Here is a 23,711-nt window from a genome sequence, read left to right on the forward strand (position 1 = left end):
TGCGGCGACTGCCTCTGTAGTTGTGTCAGCCAACTAATTATTTTTGGCTTCTAAGGTACCAGTCTTAGTATGGACCCTAATTCTGACAATTCCCATCTCCTCTGACATTAGCAGCCCCTCCACGAGTGCTCCAATTCTCTGCATATTTTATTGGTCTGCCTGAAGAGGTGAGAAAAGTCTTTCAGATAAGTCTGTTAGCGGTTTTACCCCAGCCAAGTCTGTAAGTTCCAGTTAGTGCAGCCAACTCATTACCTTTCTGCCCCTGGCAAGCAGGTAGAGCGTTTGTTCTTTTGACTACTTGGTGTAATGCAGAATGCATACCCCATCATGTGAGAACCCTGCTGTCTCCTGTAATATTAACTCTATACAGGCATTCATCATCATCATCATTATTATTATTATTATACATATAGTTTGTAATTATATTATGCCCCTCTCCCATCATCTCTTCCCCTCTCCCATCATCTCTTCCCCCCTCTGAATCCAGTCATTCTCCACCAGAGAGCAATGAAGCTGGATTCAAGGGCCAGTTATCTAGTGTAGAGAGGAGTGTAATGGATTGGAAAGAAGTCCAGACTACCAAGCTGCTACAAGTCAGTGAATGGAATCAACAGGTTGACTCCCTCTCACAAACCAAAATGTAATTCTGAAATGATCTCAATCTTTCACAGGAACAGAATTTTAACCCAATAAGACAACAAGGTTTCAGCACTATTGCAAAATTATCCCAAATAAAAAGGTGACTTAATATTTTTATCATAAGAGTTAAACTACATTTAAATAATCACAAGAAAAACAAAGGGAAACAAACTAGGAATGCCGCTCTCACACAGAAAGTCTTGAGAGATAAAGACAGGAAGGGGGGCTGCCCCCCTCTGCAGCGTCCGAGCTGTTCACACACAGCTTAGAATGCTGTGTCAGCTTTTACACGGGACAGACCGTAAAGACTCAAAAAATACAAACACAAAAAGGGATTCACATAGCAATAAATCACAGATTGCATGACAACTAGCCACCAGCCTATTCCTGAACTACAATACAAGAGTGTCAAAACAGAACAGCATAAGCAAGAGGCAAGGGTTAAATAACTAATCCAACAATGATCAGTGACATACAATTAGGTATAGATAGGGAACACTAAAATATTAAACAGATATCGTGACACAGGATCAGGATTAATAAACAAAAAAGTCACAAAGACCTAGTGTTCAAACACAAACATTGAATATTATCTTTGGAGATCAGAAATCACAACCAAACAAACCTAATAGTGACACAAAGATATATATATATACAGTTAGCCTGTATTTGTGAGAGGGGGCGGGGTTAATCACTATAAGAACCCGCGGTGCCCCTAGCACAGTACGCCGCGGGTTCTTCACGTGATGAGAGGTCAGCTGACACACCAGTCAGCTGACCGGAAGCTGTTTCCGGCGGTGCGGTACGGGTAAGTGGCCGGGGCTGGCCTTGGTGGCGGCGTTTCTCCGCAACCACCTCTCCGGAGGTAAGCCGGAGTCCGGGGGTGTACCCTCGGCCAGGCCCCGGCCCCGGTTTCATTAACAGTGGGACACGTGGCCCGTTCTCTTCCTCCGGCGGGTTTGGCACGGCACCTCCGGCAGTGGGACCCGTGACGGGGGCATGCTGCGGCTATTGTGTTGGGATGGCTGCGCGAGTCCTCGCTCCCCCACGAACCCGCGTGGCAGTACGGTACTGGCATTTCTACAGCCGGGTCGGTGCTGTCACCTTAGGGTTTTCTGCCAGGGTACTGGCCCCTGTTGTGGTATCGGGGAGCTTATAGGCTATCATCATACCCCCGCCACCTGTCATGGTTATGTAGTGTATATTGTGTGTGTTGGTTACCGGGTTCGTTCTCTTCGTTTTCAACGGGGGAAGGGGGGGGGGGGGTTTAGTCACATGCCGGCACGTTCTCTGGCTGCTCAGCTCTGCATTTTACTACAAGGGGTTAATTATATGACGGCTTGATTCTCTGGCTGCTCAGCTCTGCATTTTACTACAAGGGGTTAATTATATGACGGCACGATTCTCTGGCTGCTCAGCTCTGCATTTTTCTACAAGGGGTTAATTATATGACAGCACGATTCTCTGGCTGCTCAGCTCTGCATTTTACTACAAGGGGTTAATTACATGCCGACACGTTCTCGGGCTGCTCAGCTCTGCATTTTACTATAAGGGGTTATTGTATGCCAGCACACTCTCGACTGCTCTGCTCGGTCATTCCTTCCACGCATACGATCAGATAGTTATGCCGAGCACACGATTCATTTTCTACGCATACGGTCATGTAGTTGTTGGTGTTCACACTCTTATAATTTATTCCTCATACACGGTCATATCGTTGATCTGTGCAGGCTCAAAAAAAAAAAAAAAAAAAAAAGGGAAATCCCCCCCCTATAATTATTCTACGCATACGACCATATAATTGGTTCCTTGCACACGCCCCCCTTAATTTGCTCCATGTATATGATTATATATGTATATATACGTACACATTTTAGTTTATTCAAGGTTTACGACACGGCCCTCCTGATCACAAGGAGGGTATTTCATGTGTTTGTCAAGGCACATGCACTGGTAGCATTGGTGCAGTTCAGGCGCATGTAGTATGGGCGCTGGTAATTCTGTACATGCACTCATGGTATTTGTACGATTCATGCACTCGCGCACGTTGATTACGCTCATGGCATTTTTCTGTTTACTCGTTCGTAACATTTGTGCCTTACGCTTGTGGGATTTGGGCCTTACAGGTGCTTGTGGGATTCATGCCTTACACGCTTGTAGAATTCATGCTGTACACACGCTTGTGGGGTTTATACCGCACACACGCTTGTTGGTTTCATGTTGTACACATGCTTGTTGGGTTTATACTGTACACACGGTAGTAGCGTTTGTGCTGTACACACGGTTGTAGTGTTTGTGCGGTATACACGCCTGTACATGCTTGTAGGATTCATGCTGTACACACGCCTGTAGGGTTTATACTGTACACACGCTTTCACATGCTTGTTGGATTTATACTATACACACGCTTGTAGGATTTATGCTGTATGCATGCTTGTAGGGTTTATACTGTTCACACGCTTGTACATGCTTGTTGGATTTATACTGTATACACGCTTGTTGGATTTATACTTTACACACTTGTAGGATTCATGCTGTACGCACGGTTGTAGGATTTATGCTGTACACACGCTTGTAGGGTTTATACTGTACACACGCTTGTACATGCTTGTTGGAGTTATACTGTACACACGCTTGTAGGATTTATGCTGTACACACGCTTGTAGGGTTTATACTGTTCACACGCTTGTACATGCTTGTTGAAGTTATACTGTACAAACGCTTGTTGGATATATACTGTACACACTTGTAGGAATTATGCTGTACGCACGGTTGTAGGAGTTATGCTGTACACACGCTTGTAGGGTTTATACTGTACACACGCTTGTGCATGCTTGTTGGAGTTATACTGTACACACGCTTGTTGGATTTTTACTGTACACACTTGTAGGAATTATGCTGTATGCACGCTGGTAGGGTTTATACTGTACACACGCTTGTTGGATTTATACTGTACACATGCTTGTTGGATTTATGCCGTACACACGCTTGTAGGATTTATGCTGTACACACGGTGGTAGCGTTTATACTGTACACTCGTGTGTCGGATTTATACTGTACACGCTTGTAGGATTCATGCTGTACACTCGCTCATAGGATTCCTACTGTACAAACACTTGCACACACTCGTAGGATCCATACTGTGCACGCATTTGCTGATTTAAACTGTGCACACTGGTACGTGCGTGTGGGGTTTGTGCTGCACGCGCGCTTGTAGGATATATTCTGTGCACGCGCTCGTGGGGTTCATAATGTACACACGCTTGTACACGCTTGTAGGATTTATACTGTACACAGGCTTGTAGGATCATCCTGCACACGTGCTTGTAGGATTTATTCTGCACACGCGCTCGTAGGATTCGTACGGTACACGTTCGTAGGATTTGTACTGTACACACGCTTGTAGGAATTATACTGTACACATGCTTGCAGGTTTTATACTGTACACACGCTCGTAGGATTTGTTCAGTACATGCCCTTGTAGGATATATACTGTACGCTCGATACATACTGTGCACTCACTTGTAGGATTTATACACGCTCGTAGGATCCATGCTGTACGTAGGATCTATACAGTACATGCGCTCGTAGGATTTATACAGTACACGCGCTCGTAGGATTTGTGCTGTACACGGGCTCGTAGGATCTGTGCTGCACACTCGCTCGTAGGAATTATACTGTGCAGGCTCGTACGGTTGTATTGTACATGTGCTCATGAGAACCATGCTGTTCATGTGCTCGTGGCATACGTCATGTGCATGCGGTGCTTGTGCGGCTCTTGCGCTTGTAGCGTTTGTTCCGCGCGTGTGCTCGTACAGCGCATGTAGTGTTGTTCTGTGCATGGGTACGTGGTCATAGAATTACTGCATGCGTGTATTGGTTATCGGTTGTCATTGGCCATACGCACATGCAGTTTGGTTGTGCATTTGCGCATATAGTTGGCCTGAGTATAGGTTCATCACGTTTGTTGGTTGAGTCACTCATAGCTGTTAGACGGCACAGTTCTATACATATGCACATAGTTGTTCCGTACATATCTGTGTATAGTGGGGCCGGGCTTACGTATATAGTTTGTTCTGGGCGTTCGTGTACACACATTTAGTTCATTCGGTTTATACGCTCAGGGTTTCTGTGCATACACTCATATAGTCTGTCCTGTGCATATGTTCATCCAGTTGCTTTGGACAGTTGCCCAGTTTATTAGAGGCCAAATAGTTTTGTGCATACGCTCATATAACTTGTTCTGGGTGTTCACTTAAGCAGTTCGTTCTGTGCATGTAGTTCGCTTATGCATACAGGTCATTCGGTGGACACGTGCAGTGGTTCGGCCATGCGTCCGTATGGTTCGTTCTCTGCACACGCGCATACAATTTGATCGGTGCATACGCTCACATAATTGTTAGGTGCTCACATAGTGTGTTCCATACATACCAACATATAGTTTGTTCCCTGCATGTTCACATAGTTCGTTTGTGCATATGCCCGTATAGCTTGTTCTTTGCGGTCATAGACTCATGCTGTACATACGCGCACACAGTTCGTTCTCGGCATGCTCACTTAGTTCTATGCATGTGCGCATAGTGGTTTCGGCATACGCTTACTTAGTTAGCCCATGCAGACACACTCATAGTTTGTTCTGGCACACGTTCACTCAGTTAGTCCTGTGCATACCCGCAAATAGTTTGTTCTGTGCTTACGCTTATGTAGTTGCCAAGCGCACTCGCTCATAAAGTCTTGTGCATTCACTTACTTAGTCTGTTCCGTGGACTTGCTCTGGTAATCAGTTAAGTTGTTAAATGTTTCTGCTAGTAGTTATTGTTATGTACATATTTGATTGGTGCATACACTCGCTCGTGTAGTTCATTCCAGCTCGCGTTCTTATAGTTTGTGCGGCACAGGCTCTCATATAGTTTGGTCGGTGTATACGGTCTAGGTGTCTGGTTTGGACATGTGGTCTGGGTATTATTGATCAACACATGGTCTGGTTGGTTTGCCGGGCCCACGTTCAGTGTCATGTGCAGCATATGTGCCAAGGAGTTATGCTTGGTATACGCTTACGGTGTTCATACTCGGTACATGTTCATATACATTCAGCACATACGTTACTTTGGTTGAGGTTTTCAATTGCGGATTGACCAGTCACGTCTACAGGTCGGTCCGGTTACAACCTGTCACTGCTTCAGGTTGGCGACAGTGTCATCACATACGTTGTGTTTAGGTAGCAGTTGGTTCAGGCTACAGGTATAGCTTGGCGGTGATACTTTTAGTTTCATAGTTAATTGCGTTTTCAGACCTGTCACGTCTACAGGTCGGTTCAGTTACTACTCGACGCGGCTTCGGGTTGACGACAATGTTATGTGTTTTCACAAGTTCATTTAGCATCGGGGGCCACGTATATACGTCAATCATGGTTACGATCTGTCGCGGCTTGGTGGTGATACTTTGTTTCATAGTTAATTGAGTTTTCAGACCTGTCACGTCTACAGGTCGGTTCAGTTACTACTCGACACGGCTTCGGGTTGACGACAATCTTATGTGTTCTCACAAGGTCATTTAGCATCGGGGTCATGCAAATAGCTTGATTTCAGTTGGAGTTTGGGCTGTCTTAGCTTCAGGTTGATCATTATTTTGGTTATACATTGGTTGAGTGTCATGATCAGGCTTGCCGCATGAGTGGTGTCATCACCTGTCACGTCCACAGGTCGGTTACAGTCACAACCTAACACGGTTTTAGGTTGACGACTAGGTAGTTATGTTTTCTGTACATATGCACTTGGGATTAAGCATACAGGGAGCCAGTAGGTCGCAGCCGTTATTATTATTCTGAGGTTTTGCTCTCACCACTCCGCAATTCGTTAAAGTACGTATTTTAGTGATAGGCTTTGGGGGGTGACTCAACTGTGATATCTGGACACCCCCTTCGCATCGGTGCCACCTCATCAGCGTCACGTCAGGGGATGCCAGCCCGTGTGATTCGTAATTTGAGTCGCTGAATTCTAGCTCATACATGCGCCCATCCCCTATCCAAAGTCTGGAAGGTCCCATGCTTTCCAGTTTCTGGTTTTGTAATGTTGTCTTATTTCATAAAGCGTTTTTGTTTCAAATATTGAAGTTTTGCCCTCTATTTTATTCAGGTGTACCTACACGCGGCAGTATATGGCACAACTCAGACTGCCTGTTAGTTTGTATATCAGTGGTTAGGCTGTTAGGTAGGTACGCTACGCATTTGAGCCACCGATCACAAGTGTGAAGGCTAACGCAGTTAGCCTGTATTTGTGAGAGGGGGCGGGGTTAATCACTATAAGAACCCGCGGTGCCCCTAGCACAGTACGCCGCGGGTTCTTCACGTCCCACCCAACCCCCCCTCTTTTAAAAAATTAATTTAATCTCTTAGGAGTCTTTTCTATCAAGGTATGCCCTCTATTTTATTCAGGTGTACCTACACGCGGCAGTATATGGCACAACTCAGACTGCCTGTTAGTTTGTATATCAGTGGTTAGGCTGTTAGGTAGGTACGCTACGCATTTGAGCCACCAATCACAAATATATATATATATATATATATATATATATTCGGACACAAAAGCTTATCAGTAGCCTTCTAAAACAGCCTCACTGAGAGATTATATTCCGCTTCATTCAACTAAAACATTGCATACTCCAGAATTTCCACTAATCCGGCAACTTCCACATTTACTAAAAAGTATTCACAAACTATCCCATAAGGTAAACACTTATTTCTTTGTCTACAGTATGTGACGTACAAGCTCCTCCTCTTGGAATTTTAGGCGCTGGCTAGTCCCTAGATGCCATATTTAAACCATAAAGGTATCATACCTCACATAAGAGAAAAAAAGAGTTACATTTCACGTTCTCTATTATCACAAGACTCACGTAAAAATGTAGCATGTCAGACACACCATGTCCTGCATACACAGTGGACAACACAACTTGACAAAACAAACAATTTGTACGGCAATAACAAACATACACATAGATTTCACAGAAAGCTTCAATTTCCTTCACTTAGCTTTAGTCAACTCAACTTGTCAACATTCCCATAACCTGCTATCTCTCCAAACGCTGATTACTCAGTATTCCATCACTGTCACATTCTGATTTCATTCTTAACTCCGTACATCCCTTTAGTCCTGCTTGTCACTCCCCTCGTCAGCAATACGTTTTCTGCAGTTTTTTTTATGTGTCCTGACTTGCCACAATAATAACAAATTGGGGGTTTCCGGGGTCTGTCTCCTTTGTTATTCTGACCACCACCTTGGGATTTTTCAGAGACATATGCTATTGTAGTCTTTTTAGGGGCTCCCCGTAGGTCAGGTCCTATCCCCTGGGCTTTCAGTTGTTCCCTTCTCTGGGGTCTTAAACCGTCCACAAAAGCACATACAAACAGTCTCTGTATTACTTCACTGTCCATGTCTAATCCTTCGTCTAAGTAATCTTGCTCTAGACCAAGGTAATAGTCAGATACAGTCTGGGTCGGGGTTTGAGTGCCCACTGCTACCGTCCCCCTCTCTCTCTGTCTTTGCATGCAAAAGGTTCTAAGAGAGTTAGTAAACGTCTGCCTGGAGGCCTCTCCCCTGGGTTCATTAGGTCTAGCTGCATGAGTGACAGTTATAAATTGAGAGAACATGGTGGGTGGCATTTTTAACCTACAAAGGTTTTCCTCATCCTGCCATGTGGCATTATGAGATTCCATGACCTGAGTCAGGTACCTAAAAAAACAAACAAAGGCTTAGTAAGTGGGTCAGGGGCATTTTGCACAAGAGCCATACATTCCGCAGGGCTCCATGATTTATACAGGTGCCTATTTAAAGGTACTGTCTGATACTGGTTATCTCCTATCATCTTTCTAACCTCGTCCCTCAGTAGGTGTACAGGGGCTAGGTTGACAACCTGTCCTTGCCGTGTAATTCTTCAAGGATTGTTTTAAGAGCGTGTATCTGGGGTTCTCCGTCTGCATTCTTGGACTTTTGCTGACCCATCTCTAGCCGACCGGTCCTAAGTAGCTTATTGGGGGGAACTTCGGAAAGTATGTCCCCCTCATTGCCTTCTCCTTAGGCGGCTAGTAGGTTAAAAAGGCTCTTTTGGCCTTTTTACCCGATTAAAAGGCTCTCCTGGCCTTTACCTGTGATGCATGAAAATTATGTATTAGATATTAGCTAACTCATACTAGCCGTCCGGTCCTAGGTAGCTTATTGGGGAAACCCTCATAAGGTGTCTTTCCCTCGTTGCTGTCCTCCTAGGCGACTAATATGCTAAAAGGCTCACCTGGCCTTTTCACCGTCATCCACATCACTCTCATAGGGTCAGTGTCCGTTCTAGATGTTTTTTACCACACCTTATTCCCCCCCAGACTACACGGGCTTATAACACGAATCATGTCCTGGACTTATGATGTATTCCATGCTCATGCTAACAGCCAGATAATGGTTTATATGATAATATGGGATTTAAGCATAATCTGTGACCCCGTTAGGCGCTTTCACAGATCAGTTCGGCAATACCCTCATAAAATCACATACCATCCTCTCTTGGCTCATACATTCATTCCATGTCTCCTTGCGGAATAACACTGTACTCATCCAACCAACAGAAGGTATATTGGTTCATTGTCTATTCAAATAGACCCACTATCACAGACCCACTAGCTATTCTAAAACCCAGTCTAAGTGCAGGACCCACAGCCACAGATCTCAGGAGGGCACAGATATAAGAAAAATAAAGCTTTTTCTTACCTGGCCAGGTGATTTCAATCTGTGGTCTCCGGAGGCCCGAGCCGTAGTGGTCCCGCACTAACTGAGATACTCCTTGTGATTTCAGCAGCAGGTCCCTGTTGGGGCGCCAAATAATGTTAGGTTCGACCCCAAAGGCCGAGACGTCTTCTGCCGGCAGATGCCCAATTTGTGCATGGAAAGCCTGTATGGGGCTGCAGTCACCCAACGTTCCTTCAAACGCTACCTGCCATTCAAAATCACGACACAAACACAAGTGTTGTCTCTGTAAGCTGAAGGCCGAACTGGCCTCTCTTTCTCAGTGTATTGCTTATATACATGATATTCAATTGGACTTGTGTAGTAGATTTTAACAATGAAAGGAAGAAGGAAGCAATAAACCTTTACATAATCATCAGACTTAGTAAAAACAAAATAAGTTTGTTGGTTGAAGGTTCCCCTAAATTGTCTTCTGCTACAGATGTTATGGAAAAGATAAGAAGTCTCTTGTTCAGCATTCTCTCCAGGATCTTGAATATATAAATCACTAAGTGTCTCTTTAGTCAAAGTTCAGAAGAAGGACACAAGTCAAAATTAAAGTCTTATATAGAATGAAGATGAAGTCTATAAAGAATCAAAATTGATTCTCCTCTGGCTCGGACCTATCAACTACATATACACATACCCCTACACAGCCCCCCTTCCCTCCCCCAATAAGAACGTCCGGTACACCACTGTTTCCAAAGCAGAGCCTCCCGCTGTTGAAAAACAGCAACTCCCAGTATTGCCGGACAGCCATTGACTGTCCACGCATGCTGGGAGTTTTGCAACAGCTGGAGGCACCCTGTTTGGGAATCACTGGCGTAGAATACCCCTATGTCCACCCCTATGCAAATCCCTAATTCAGGCCTCAAATGCACATGGCGCTCTCACTTTGGAGCCCTGTCGTATTTCAGGGCAACAGTTTAGGGCCACATATGGGGTATCGCCGTACTCGGGAGAAATTGCGTTACAAGGTTTGGGGGCTATTTCTCCTTTAACTTTTTATGAAAAGGAAATGTTGGGGTCTACACCAGAATGTTAGTGTAAAAAAATTACATTTTTTACACTAACATGCTGATGTTGCCCTATACTTTACATTTTCACAAGAGGTAAAAGGGAAAAAAGCCCCCCAAAATTTGTAACGCAATTTCTCCCGACTACGGAGATACCCCATATGTGGGTGCAAAGTGCTCTGGGGGAGCACAACAAGGCCCAGAAGGGAGAGTGCACCATGTACATTTGAGGTGATTTGCACAGGGGTGGCTGATTGTTACAGCGGTTTTGACAAATGCAATAAAAACAAAAACCCCACATGTGACCCCATTTCGGAAACTACACCCCTCACGGAATGTAATGAGGGGTGCAGTGAGAATTTACCCCCCACAGGTGTTTGACTGATCTTTGGAACAGTGGTCCGTGAAAATGAAAACTTGTACAGCCCGCTGTTCCAAAGATCTGTCAGACACCAGTGGGGGCAAATGCTCACTGTACCCCTTGTTACGTTCCTCAAGGGGTCTAGTTTCCAAAATAGTATGCCATGTGTTTTTTTTTTTCTGCTGTTCTGGCACCTTAGGGGCTTCCTAAATGCGACATGCCCCCCGAGCAAAATTTGCTCTCAAAAAGCCAAATATGACTCCTTCTCTTCTGAGCATTGTAGTTCGCCCATAGTGCACTTCAGGTCAACTTATGAGGTACCTCCATACTCAGAAGAGATGGGGTTACAAATTTTGGGGGGTATTTTCTGCTATTAACCCTTGCAAAAATGTGAAATATGGGGGGGAAACACACATTTTAGTGAAAAAAATATATATTTTTTTTTTTACATATGCAAAAGTCGTGAAACACCTGTTGGGTATTAAGGCTCACTTTATTCCTTGTTACGTTCCTCAAGGGGTCTAGTTTCCAAAATGGTACGCCATGTGAGGTTTTTTTTTTGCTGTTCTGGCACCATAGGGGCTTCTAACATGCAAAAACCATTTCAGAAAAACGTACTGTCCAAAATCCCTTCGTCGCTCCTTCCCTTCTGAGCCCTCTACTGCGCCTGCCGAACACTTTACATAGACATATTCAAAAATTGGGTCTACAAGAACATGAGAGTGTAAAAAATGAAGATTTAGAATTTTCTCCTTTACTTTGCTGCTATTCCTGTGAAACACCTAAAGGGTTAAAACGCTGACTGAATGTCATTTTGAATACTTTGGGGGGTGCAGTTTTTATAATGGGGTCCTTTATGGGATATTTCTCATATGAAGGCTCGTCAAATCCACTTCAAACCGGAACTGATCCCTGAAAAATTGTGAGTTTGAAAATTTTGTGAAAAATTGGAAAATTGCTGCTGAACTTTGAAGCCCTCTGGTGTCTTCCAAAAGTAAAAACCCATCAATTTTATGATGCAAACATAAAGTAGACATATTGTATATGTGAATACATTTTTTTTTTATTTGTAATATACATTTTCCTTACAAGCAGAGAGCTTCAAAGCTAGAAAAATGCTAAATTTTCAAATCTTTCATCAAATTTTAGGATTTTTCACAAGGAAAGGATGCAAGTTACCACAAAAATTTACCACCATGTTAAAGTAGAATTTGTCACGAAAAAACTGTCTCGGAATCAGAATGATAACTAAAAGCATTCCAGAGTTATTAATGTTTAAAGTGACAGTAGTCAGATGTGCAAAAAATGGCCGGGTCCTTAAAGAAGATATCCCATGCAGCAAAGAAAAAAAAAATACTTAGCCATTCCATAGTATATTTACCTACCACCTCTCTGACATGTTTGTGATTTTTTTTCCGGCCCCCATTCACCGGCTATTCAGCTCATAAATTCCAGTTACTTCCTGGTTATGGTGGCTATGCCTGTGATCTCAAAGACTACATTTCCCTGCATGCACTGCTCACATTTCCTGCTCCCAGCTGCCTGAGCAGCGAGCTTGTTACCACCCCTAACTTATGTTAGTCACTCCCACATAACACTGAGCTCCAATCATAGCCCTATACAGCAGGGTGGCCACGAGGAAACAAACTAATCTCAGTGCTCAGAGAGAGGGACCCTAGAGTTGAAGCTGCAGTTTTACACTGTAAAATCACTCCCTCCCCCTCCTCCTCTCAGTGAAACAGCTTTACACTGGCACAATCACCTCCCCCTACTCTGCCCTGCACTCCTCTCTGCCCTGGAACAGCTGAACTTCCTGTCAGACAGAAGAATGCAGAAAAAGCTTGTTTCTAAGCAGCATTGGTAATGGAAGTGATTTACAAACCTATATAACTTTACCTTCTGCACTAAAAGCTGAACAATTTTTTACTGTGAGAATTGTCCTTTAAGGACTCAGCTGCTTTTTGCAATTCTGACCACTGTCACTTTAAACATTAATAACTCTGGAATGCTTTTACTTATCATTCTGATTCTGAGATTTTTTTTTCGTGACATATTCTACTTTAACATAGTGATAAAATTTTACGGTAACTTGCATCCTTTCATGGTGACAAATCCCCAAATTTGATGAAAAAATTGAAAATTTTGCATTTTTCTAACTTTGAAGCTCTCTGCTTGTAAGGAAAATGGATATTCAAAATAAATTTTTTTTGGTTCACATATACAATATGTCTACTTTATGTTTGCATCATAAAATTTATGGGTTTTTACTTTTGGAAGACACCAGAGGGCTTCAAAGTTCAGCAGCAATTTTCAAATTTTTCACAAAATTTTCAAACTCGATATTTTTCAGGGACCAGTTCAGTTTTGAAGTGGATTTGAAGGGTCTTCATATTAGAAATACCACACAAATGACTCCATTATAAAAACTGCACCCCCTAAAGTATTCAAAATGACATTCAGTCAGTGTTTTAACCCTTTAGGTGTTTCACAGGAATAGCAGCAAAGTGAAGGAGAAAATTCAAAATCTTCATTTTTTACACTCGCATGTTCTTGTAGACCCAATTTTTGAATTTTTGCAAGGGGTAAAAAGGAGAAAATTTTTACTTGCCTTTGTAGCCCAATTTTTCTCGAGTAAGCACATACCTCATATGTCTATGTAAAGTGTTCGGCGGGCGCAGTAGAGGGCTCAGAAGGGAAGGAGCGACAAGGGGATTTTGGAGATAACATTTTTCTGAAATGGTTTTTGGGGGGCATGTCACCTTTAGGAAGCCCCTAGGGTGTCAAAACAGCAAAAAAAAAAAACACATGGCATACCATTTTAGAAACTAGACCCCTCGGGGAATGTAACATGGGATAAAGTGAGCCTTAATACCCCACAGGTGTTTCGTGACTTTTGCAAATGTAAAAAAAAAAAAAAATTTACCTAAAAAGCTTGGTTTCCCAAAAATTTTACATTTTTACAAAGGGTTAAAGCAGAAAATACCCCCCAAAATTTGAAGCCCAATTTCTCCTGATTCAGAATACACCCCATATGGGGATGAAAAGTGCTCTGCTGGAGCACTACAGGTCTCAGAATAGAAGGAGTCACATTTGGCTTTTTGGAAGCAAATTTTGCTCTGGGGGCATGCCGCATTTAGGAAGCCCCTACGGTGCCAGGACAGTAAAAAAAACAACACATGCCATACCATTTTGGAAACTAGACCCCTTGGGGAACGTAACAAGGGGTAAAGTGAACCTTAATACCCCACAGGGGTTTCACGACTTTTGCATATGTAAATTTTTTTTTGCCTAAAATGCTTGGTTTTTCAAAAATGTCACATTTTTACAAAGGGTTAAAGCAGAAAATACCCCCCAAAATTTTAAGCCCAATTTCTCCCGATTCAGAAAACACCCCATATGGGGTAGAAAAGTGCCTTGCTGGCGCACTACAGGTCTCAGAAAAAGAGTAGTCACATTTGGCTTTATGGAAGCAAATTTTGCTCTTGGGGCATGCCGCTTTTAGGAAGCCCCTATGGTGCCAGGACAGCAAAAAAAAAAAAAAAAAAAAAAAAAAGCACATAGCATACTATTTTGGAAACTAGACCCCTTGGGGAATGCAACAGTGTTAAAGTGAGTACTTACACCTCACAGGTTTTTTGAACAGTGGGCCGTAAAAGTGAAAAATTTGATTTTTTTTGCACTATATTGATAGTGTTACCCCAAATGTTTCATTTTCACATTGGGTAATAGGGCAAAAGGCCCCCAAAACTTGTAGAACAACTTCGTCTGAGAAAAAAAAAAAAAAAACATATGTGGATGTAAATAACTCTGTGGACGCACTACAATGCTCAGAATAGAAGGAGGGAAATTTTGTTGAAATCGAAGTCGGGGGTCATGTGCATTTATAAAGCCCCCATTGTGCAATAACAGCCAAAAAAAACAAACACATGTGACACCATTTTAGAAACTACACCCCTCAATGAACGTAACAAGGGGTACAGTGGGAAATAACACCTCACAGGTTTTTTGAAAAATGGGCCATAAATTGAAAAATAAGATGTTTTTACACTAAAATGCTGGGGTTACCCAATTTTTTACATTTTCACAAGGGGTAATATGAGATATTGGGTTACAAATTTTTGAGGGCTTTTCCCCCTGACTTTAAAAATACATCCACATATGGGGTAACGTGCTGGGCGGGCGCACAACAAGGCTCAGAAGTCATAGAGGTCACTTTGTATTTGTGGCATATCAGTAGCTGACGGTTACATACATTCCGAGGAAAATACAAAAATGAAACACCCACATGTGGCACCATTACAGAAAGTACCCACCCTGAGGAATGGGTATAGGGGTAAAGAGGACATTTTTAACGCACAGGTGTTTCCTAAATGTATTTTCCAGGAATGGATGAAGGGTAGCTTTTGAAAATTGCAATTTTCAACCTATGCTCTGCTTCATCTTTCTGGGAACAACTAACATGTGACTCCGAATTGTCGCCCGGAAATATGACAGAGCTCAGCGAGAACTCTTCGCATTTGAGGCGGATGTTTGTTACGGACCCAACAGTTACATACATTCAGAGGAAAATACAAGAAAGGAACACCCACATGTGAGAATACTACAAACAGTACACCCCCTAGCGAAGGTGTATAGGGTCAAGTGGAGATTTGGAACAGACGGGTGTTCCCTTCATTTATTTTCCAGGAATGGATGAAGTGTACTATGGGGGGGGGGAAGAAAATTGCAATTTTAGTACTGATATGCCAATTATTTTCCCAGAATGATAATCCAGAGTACAGCCACAAGTAAAAATGATGCCCGCCCCAAACCCTATACTCTGAATCATCATTCTGGGAAGGGGATGTGTGGGGCCGTCCCTATTCTGTTACCTCAAATTCGCAACCCGCTCAGGTGGAGAGAGAATGTTGCGCATTTGAGGAAACTGCAAACCTCCAATGCTGTTGACTCTGTGTCCCATGACCCATTTTTTAGGGGGAAGAAAAAAAATATTGGGGTATTGGGAAAATTTTTTTATTTTTTTTTGGGAGGGGGGGGGGGGGGGTAGAGTATTGAGTATTTTGGTATAAAATTTGGAAGTCAATGTACCCTGGACTGGTACATTGGAGCCGAATTCTGGGGAAGGAAAATTAGGGCAAAGGATGGAAAATTTAGTACTCTATGGAAGTGTGATACTCCCTGAAACAGCCTATGCAGAGGCTCGGATTATCTGGGCAAGTGTCACACTGAATGGTGGTGTCCCTCCGTCTCCCCTTCTTGTGACACACCCTGCATTTCTTCTGGGTTCGTCCCGACCTTCTAGTGTTGGGTATCACACCAGGAAAGTGTTGGCCCGGGACGATCCAGGGACCTAAAGTTCCAGAGGTGCTTAGAACTACCTCTTGGAACTGCAGGTATGTCCCTGTGTTGCCAGCGTACTTGTACAGTATAAAAGAGTTGTACATGGCAACCTGTACCATGTAGAGCGCAACCTTTTTATACCATACACGTGTTTTCCGCATGGAATTATATGGCTTGAGGACTTGATCAGAAAGATCAACTCCCCCCATATACCGATTGTAGTCCAGAATACAATTGTGCTTGAGGTCCGGTCCCGCGGTACCTCGCACAGGGACAGGGGTGCTGCCATTCCCATGAATTGTGGTGAGCATAAGGACATCCCTCTTGTCCTTATACCGGACCAACAACAGGTTCTCATGGGAAAAGGCACGGGACTCACCCCGGGGGATAGAAACATGTAGGGGATGGGGCGGAAGGCCTCTTTGATTCTTCCGGACTGTCCCACAAGCGACTGTGGATCTGGCGGCGAGGGATGTGAAGAGAGGGATACTAGTATAAAAGTTATCCACGTAAAGGTGGTAACCTTTATCTAGCAATGGGTGCAAAAGGCCCCAAACGATTTTCCCGCTAACTCTTAGAGTGGGGGGACATTCTGGGGGTTCAAAATGGGAATCTCGTCCCTCATACACTATAAACTTGCAAGTGTACCCGGAGGTACTCTCGCAAAGTTTATACATTTTCACGCCATACTGCGCTCGCTTGGTCGGGATGTATTGCTGGAAGCTGAGTCTCCCCTTGAAGCTGATGAGCAACTCATCAATTGAGACCTCCCGCCCCGGGACATAGGCCTCCCAAAATCTGGCCCCGAAGTGATTGAGGACCGGCCTGATTTTATACAGGCGGTCATACGCAGAATCAGTTCGGGGGGGACATGCCGCATTATCAGCATAATGCAAACATCTCCGAATGGCCTCCAACCGGGGACGTGTCATGGCCATACTGTAGAGGGGTGTCTGGTAAAGGACGTCCCCACTCCATTATTGCCTGACACTGGGTTTTTTAACTAGACCCATATGCAGCACGAGGCCCCAAAAGGTCCTCATTTTGGCTGCATCCACTGGAGTCCAGCCGCCCGGTCTAGCTAAAAATGAGCCCGGGTTAGTGGCGACAAACTGTTGGGCATACAGATTCGTCTGTGTAACCATCAAATTAACAAAGTCGTCACTGAAAAAATTACCAAAAAAGTCAATGTTAATTTTGATTCGCCAACAAACTCTGGAATCACGGGCTCATGGTCCACTAGTTCTCCGGTACGATGTACCAGTGAACTTTGCTGGGGGCTTCACTAGTATGAGCGCCAGGAGGACTCATACTAGCATGGGGCACAGGATCAAGGGCAGAGGAGGTTTGCGGCGGCGTCTCCGCCGCCTTGGTGGCTCATCATCTGAACTAGATGATGAGGACGACGATGAAATAAGGAAAGTGGGGTCTTCATCGTCCTCTGAGCCGCTCTCGGTGTCGGAGGCAATTATGGCATATGCCTCTTCCGCCGAAAACTCTCTGCGGGCCATTTCCCTACTCTAATGTGGATAACGGGGGGTGTGTGTGTGTGGCCTAACCTAACTAAACTAAACTAACCCGCCCTAACAGAAAATAAAAAAATATAAAAAAGGGGACTTTAAAAAAATAAAAAATAAAAATAAAAAAGGGGACTTCTAGCTCAAAAAAAGCCCTGCGCCAAAAAAAAGCGTTTATCTAATCAGTGGTGTGCACACCAATTAGCGCTTGTGGCGGCAGGGGGCGCAGAAGTCAGTGGAGGGTCCGGCCACTCAGCCCAGAACAGTGGCTGGTGGCTTGTACACAGACCCCCACACAAAAAAACTGAAAAATAAAATAAAAAACCGCTTAACCCCGAAAAAATGCACCCGCCTGAACCCCCAAAAAAACGCTGATCAGTGATAAATCACCGACAGCGGTGGGACAGGCTGCACACACAGGTACAGTCCGTCCACACAGTACATGCCTGCTACTGGTGGCACGGAACGCCTTTGGGTGCAAAAAAGAACGCGGTAACCGAAAAAAGTGCCTTTACCACTAAAAAACGCTGATCAGTGATAAATCACTGACAGCGGTGAGGCACGCCGCACACACAGGTACGGTCCGGCCACACAGTACACGCCTGCTACTGGTGGCATGGACCGCCTATGGGTGCAAAAAAGCGCTAGAAAACCCGAAAAAAAGCGCTGGCACCACAAAATAAAAACGCTGATCAGTACTACGGGACTGATCAGTGGCGGGTGGGCCGCTCTTTTATAACTAAGAGGGTCCGCACACACGCTTAGGAAAAAAAATAAACATCTGCGCCAAAATAAAAACGCTGGCGGCAGACCGCAGCGACCCAGCAGGGCCGGGGTCACACAGCTAAAGGTGCTACGGACCCACGGACACCCACTGAGGTACGCTGAAAAAAAAGAAAAGACTTTTTTTTTAACCCTAACCTGTCCCTACCTAATCTAAAGCTATCCCTGGGGATTTCTGTGCCAAGGGGCCACAGAAAGGGGGCAAGGGGCACTTTTTTTTTTACTGAGGGGATGGTGGGCAGCACGGGGCTCCTTCCTGCACACCAAATCTCTCTGAAATGGCGGACAGAACGGAGCAACATGCTCCTAGCCCCCACCATCCCCTCCCATTACTATGTGATTGGTGTGGCCACTTTGACCACCCAATAACACTGTAGTGGGGGCGGTGGCAACAATGCCAGCCCCCAGTACAACACTGATGATGATTGGTGGTGTATATTACACCACCATTCATCATCTATATCCGTTTCACAGGGTCACACGTGACCCTGATGACCCGGAACCGCTGCAGAACGCCGGTAAGTAGTTACCGGCGTCCTGCAGCGATCGCCGTATAGGAGGTCCTCCGGACCTCCTCCGGCACACTGCCGGGATGTCTGCTGATTGAAATCAGCAGACATCCGGCTCCGATCCCCGCCCGGCGAGCGGCGGGGAACGGAATCGCAGCACATCGCTCGTCTGAATTGACGAGCGATGCGCTGCGATCACCGACATTGGGGGTCATCATGACCCCCCTCGGCTATATGCCGCGATGCCTGCTGAACGATTTCAGCAGGCATCTGGCGCCCCTCCGGCTAGTGGCGGGGGGCCGGGATTTGACAGGACGCACTCAAACGTCCTGAGTCCTTAAGGACTCGGAAAAGGGGTCGTTTGAGTACGTCCTGCGTCCTTAAGGGGTTAAGGCACTCGGTGTAGTTAAGGTGATTGGCATTGCCATCCCTCAAAGTACCCCATAGCCTCAAGTGCACTGCACCCCCTATTCCTTTCCATGGCAAATATTCATATGCATACTGGGCGGGAATAGGGGTGGGGCAGAGGTGGGGCCAGGGGTGGAGTCTTGCTGGGGGCCCTTGCTTTATTTGGTCTGGGGCCCTGGGTGGTGTCGGTCCACCCCTGACAGGAAGTGATAGAAGAGATACAATTCATATGCAGGGGATTGAAATGGCACAGGAACCCTGCCTGTTTGGCAGCTCGGGCCATGGCCGCCAAGGCTGGTGCAAGGATTTTGGTCCCCCAAGGCAAAACCTCATTTTGCCGCCCCTTTGTCTCTGGCCCTTGGCCCTCACCCTTATTTGCACCGCCCCACCCTTTTTAATGACTGTTAGACTATGTTCACACGTTAGGTTTTCCATGCAGAATTGCACAGGAATATACTGTACGGAAATTCCGCTGCAGCAGAGTCCCATTAATTTCAATGGGGTTCTGGCACACTGTGCACACAGCAGAATTTCTGCACAGGAAATATCTGGTGCCGAAATTCAAATTCGGTCATCCGCAGAAAGAATAGACGTCTGTTCTTTCTGTGTATTCTGCTCAGAAATACATTGCTGCCTATGATAAAGCGAATTTCTGAGCAATCTTAGCGCCAGCATGTTCTGACACCGCTCCACTTCAGAATATCTGCACATAAATTTTCTGTGTGGACATTCGAGCTTTACAATCAAAATTGAGTAGGTGGACCCTGTAAAAGTATGTCCTGATGTGATTGGATGTATATTTACACCCTGTACATGATGCAAACAATGGATCGGTGCTCGCATCATGTATGACAGGTCCTGGCAGCCAGAGACCTGCCAATAATGGCAATCATCAACGATCGCTCTAATGTTTGTCATTAACCCCTCAGATGCCTTGATCAAAGCAGGTTACGGCAATGTGGACATTATATTCAAGGATGGATTCACCTGTGGCGATCTGGTGATCATTCAAAATGGTGGATGGAGGTCCTCTCACCTGCCTCCTCCACTCTCCTAGGGTCCCGTTCATCAGAAAAAGGCTCATGCATGGAAATTGCTGGGTGTCCTATGGTTGCCACCCAGCATCAGTTGCCTCTCTCCGCACCGCATTATGCAGATCGTGCAGGAGAGCAGCTTTGGACACTTAGCAAAACGTGGATGACATGAGGTTTTTTTTTAACACTATTTTTCACACACAAATAAAATAAATGAGTCAAACAAGTTAAAGAATGGTTTAAAAAGGGGAACTTTATTTATTATATATTAAAATGTTTGTGTAGGGATTTTATGTAACCTCCATCACTCACAAAGAGCGTACAGTAACTAATACTCAGGACAGGAAAAACCTCCAGAGGGGAGGAAACCTGTAGGGAATCCATGGCTACTGTATTGCCCTTCCTCTGGGCATACTAAAGGAGGTTACCTCTAGAATTTGGGCCAATGTGTCTGTGTATGTGCGTGATTCGAGGGGCTGTGCCTTCATCCAAATTCTTGCTAGGTCTGGAAATCCACGTCTTCATCCAACGTCTTGCTGTAGGTCCGGAAATGCTACTCCACATCCTGGAAATAATGCATCTAAGATAGGAAAACAAAAGATAGATTATTTACATGTTTATTATAGAAAAGCACATTGAACTGCACTAAAGACCTTTTGGTCACAACAATGTGACACTTACCAGTCACAGTAGTGTATATGACTTTGCATTCTCGGTCCCTACAGTGTCCAGCATCAGCCCCTCACTGATGAAGAATGAGCAGGAGCAGTATTATATCTGCTCAGTGCTGCTCTCTGGTGGACAATGGCTATGACATCACATGTGTGACACGCTGTTACCTCCTGAGAGTTCTATTTCAGTAGTGCTGCTCTCTGATTGGCTGAAAAACAAAAAAGCTTTCTTATATATTCTGCATGACTGTTATCTAAGGGATTTTGGGCAATTTCTTATTAAAATGGGGCTACTCCCTGTGGGTGCAATATACTTGTTTCTCCTAACCAGACACTCAGTATTTGTAATTATAATTTGGTGGTCCCAACAGCCTGGGCCCATAGGTTTCTTACACAGATCAGTGCGGCTCTGGCAGGCTTAATGAGCAGCGCTGGCTGCCGGGACATCTGACGAGTGACATCCCTGACGTTGTGGTCTGGAGCAAAGGATGTCACTCGTTAGACATCCCGGCAGCCACTGATTAATAGTGGTCGTGGCTCCTGCTGCCAGTTCAAGATCAGACACCATGGTCCTAGATTGACATACTGCACCACTGATCCCTTGTGGCTGTCCATCTGTTGCAAATCTACAATTCCCAGCATGCCCTGGGCATGCTTGTAGTTGTAGCTTTGCAACAGTTGGACAGACGTCTGTCGAAAGGGGGGAGGGGGAAAACCAAAAATAAAGCAATGTGGGCTTTGAAAAACGCCACACATAAGTCGTGTTTAATCCCAGCCTAAGCCTAGGAACAGATGCAATTCTTGTTTGATTGTTTGGGTTTTTTTTTTTTGACCCCCCAAAAAACAAAACACTAAAAACTGCCCCCCTCATTTCTTTACTCTGCCATCTTTGTGGCATTTTTTCTAAAGACACTGGGGGGGGGCGGGGGGGGGGGGGGGGGGGGGAAGGTGGTGTTTATCAAAACCTGTGAAGAGGGAAGTGGACCAGTTGCCCATAGCAACCAATCAGATCGCTTCTTTCATTTTTAAAGAGGCCTCTGAAAAGTGAAAGAAGCGATCTGATTGTTTGCTATGGGCAACTGGTCAACTTTACCTCTGCACATAGTTACATAGTTAGTACGGTCGAAAAAAGACATATGTCCATCAAGTTCAACCAGGGAAATAAGGGGTAGGGGTGTGGTGCGATATTGGGGAAGGGATGGGATTTTATATTTCTTCATAAGCATTAATGTTATTTTGTTCCAGGAATGTATCTAATCCTGTTTTAAAGCTGTTAATTTTTCCTGCTGTGACCAGTTCCTGAGGTAGACTGTTCCATAAGTTCACAGTTCTCATGGTAAAGAAGGCGTGTCGCCCCTTGAGACTAAACTTTTTCTTCTCCAGACGGAGGGAGTGCCCCCTCGTCCTTTGGGGGGGGGTTTAACCTGGAACAGTTTTTCTCCATATTTTTTGTATGGGCCATTAATATACTTATATACGTTTATCATATCCCCCCTTAAATGTCTCTTCTCAAGACTAAACAATTGTAACTCCTTTAATCGCTCCTTATAGCTAAGATGTTCCATGCCCCATATTAGTTTAGTCGCGCGTCTCTGCACCCTTTCCAGCTCCACAGTGTCCCTTATATGTACAGGCGACCAAAACTGAACAGCATATTCCAGGTAAGGCCGTACCAATGATTTATAAAGGGGTAGTATTATGTCCCTGTCCCTCGAGTCCATGCCTCTTTTGATACATGACAATATCCTGCCGGCTTTGGAAGCAGCAGCCTGACATTGCATGCTATTCTGTAGTCTGTGATCTACAAGTACACCCAGATCCTTCTCTACCAGTGACTCTGCCAGTTTAATCCCCCCTAAGACATACAATGCATGCAGGTTATTAGTACCCAGATGCATAACTTTACATTTATCCACATTGAACCTCATTTGCCAAGTGGATGCCCAGACACTTAGTCTATCCAAGTCATCTTGTAACTTATGCACATCCTCTATGGACTGTACCGTGCTACAAAGCTTGGTGTCATCTGCAAAGATAGAAACAGAGCTGTTAATACCATCCTCTATATCATTGATAAATAAATTAAACAGCAGCGGGCCCAGTACTGAACCTTGGGGTACACCACTAATAACCGGGGACCAATCAGAGTAAGAATCATTGACCACCACTCTCTGGGTACGATCCATGAGCCAGTGTTCAATCCAGTTACAAACTAAAGTTTCCTAGCCCAAAGACCTTAACTTACCTGTCAGACGTCTGTGAGGGACAGTATCAAACTCTTTAGCAAAATCCAGAAACACTATATCCACAGCCATTCCTCTGTCAAGGCTTCTACTCACCTCTTCATAAAAGCAAATTAGATTGGTTTGACAACTTCTATCCTTAGTAAACCCATGCTGGCTATCACTTATAATACAATTATCCCCTATGTATTCCTGTATGTAATCCCTTATAAGTCCTTCAAACAATTTACCCACAATGCACGTTAAACTTACCGGTCTATAGTTTCCTGGGGAAGACCTAGAGCCCTTTTTGAAGATTGGCACCACATTCGCCTTGCGCCAGTCCCTTGGCACAATACCAGACACCAGAGAATCTCTAAATATCATGAACAGGGGTACAGATATTACTGAACTTACCTCTCTAAGAACTCTTGGGTGTAGTC

General features: G+C 44.6%; 1 protein-coding gene and 1 long non-coding RNA gene across 4 annotated transcripts in view; one reads left to right on the forward strand and one right to left on the reverse strand.

Annotated features, from left to right (window-relative positions):
- Positions 1-23,711, forward strand: part of MED16 (mediator complex subunit 16) — a 132,936-nt gene that overhangs the window by 85,397 nt on the left and 23,828 nt on the right. The window lies entirely within an intron of this gene.
- Positions 1-23,711, reverse strand: part of LOC130267825 (uncharacterized) — a 71,745-nt gene that overhangs the window by 39,620 nt on the left and 8,414 nt on the right. Inside the window, exons 1-3 of one of the 3 annotated variants that reach the window (XR_008843302.1) lie at positions 22,012-22,026; positions 21,057-21,255; positions 20,609-20,955 (exon numbers count right to left, since the gene is read on the reverse strand). This is a non-coding gene — a long non-coding RNA (uncharacterized LOC130267825). Of the gene's footprint in view, positions 1-20,608; positions 20,956-21,056; positions 21,256-22,011; positions 22,027-23,711 lie in introns of those variants that run through there. The other 2 variants (XR_008843306.1, XR_008843299.1) reach the window with 2 other exon arrangements.

This window comes from Hyla sarda, chromosome 1, assembly GCF_029499605.1.
Source record: "Hyla sarda isolate aHylSar1 chromosome 1, aHylSar1.hap1, whole genome shotgun sequence".
Classification (NCBI taxonomy): domain Eukaryota; kingdom Metazoa; phylum Chordata; class Amphibia; order Anura; family Hylidae; genus Hyla; species Hyla sarda.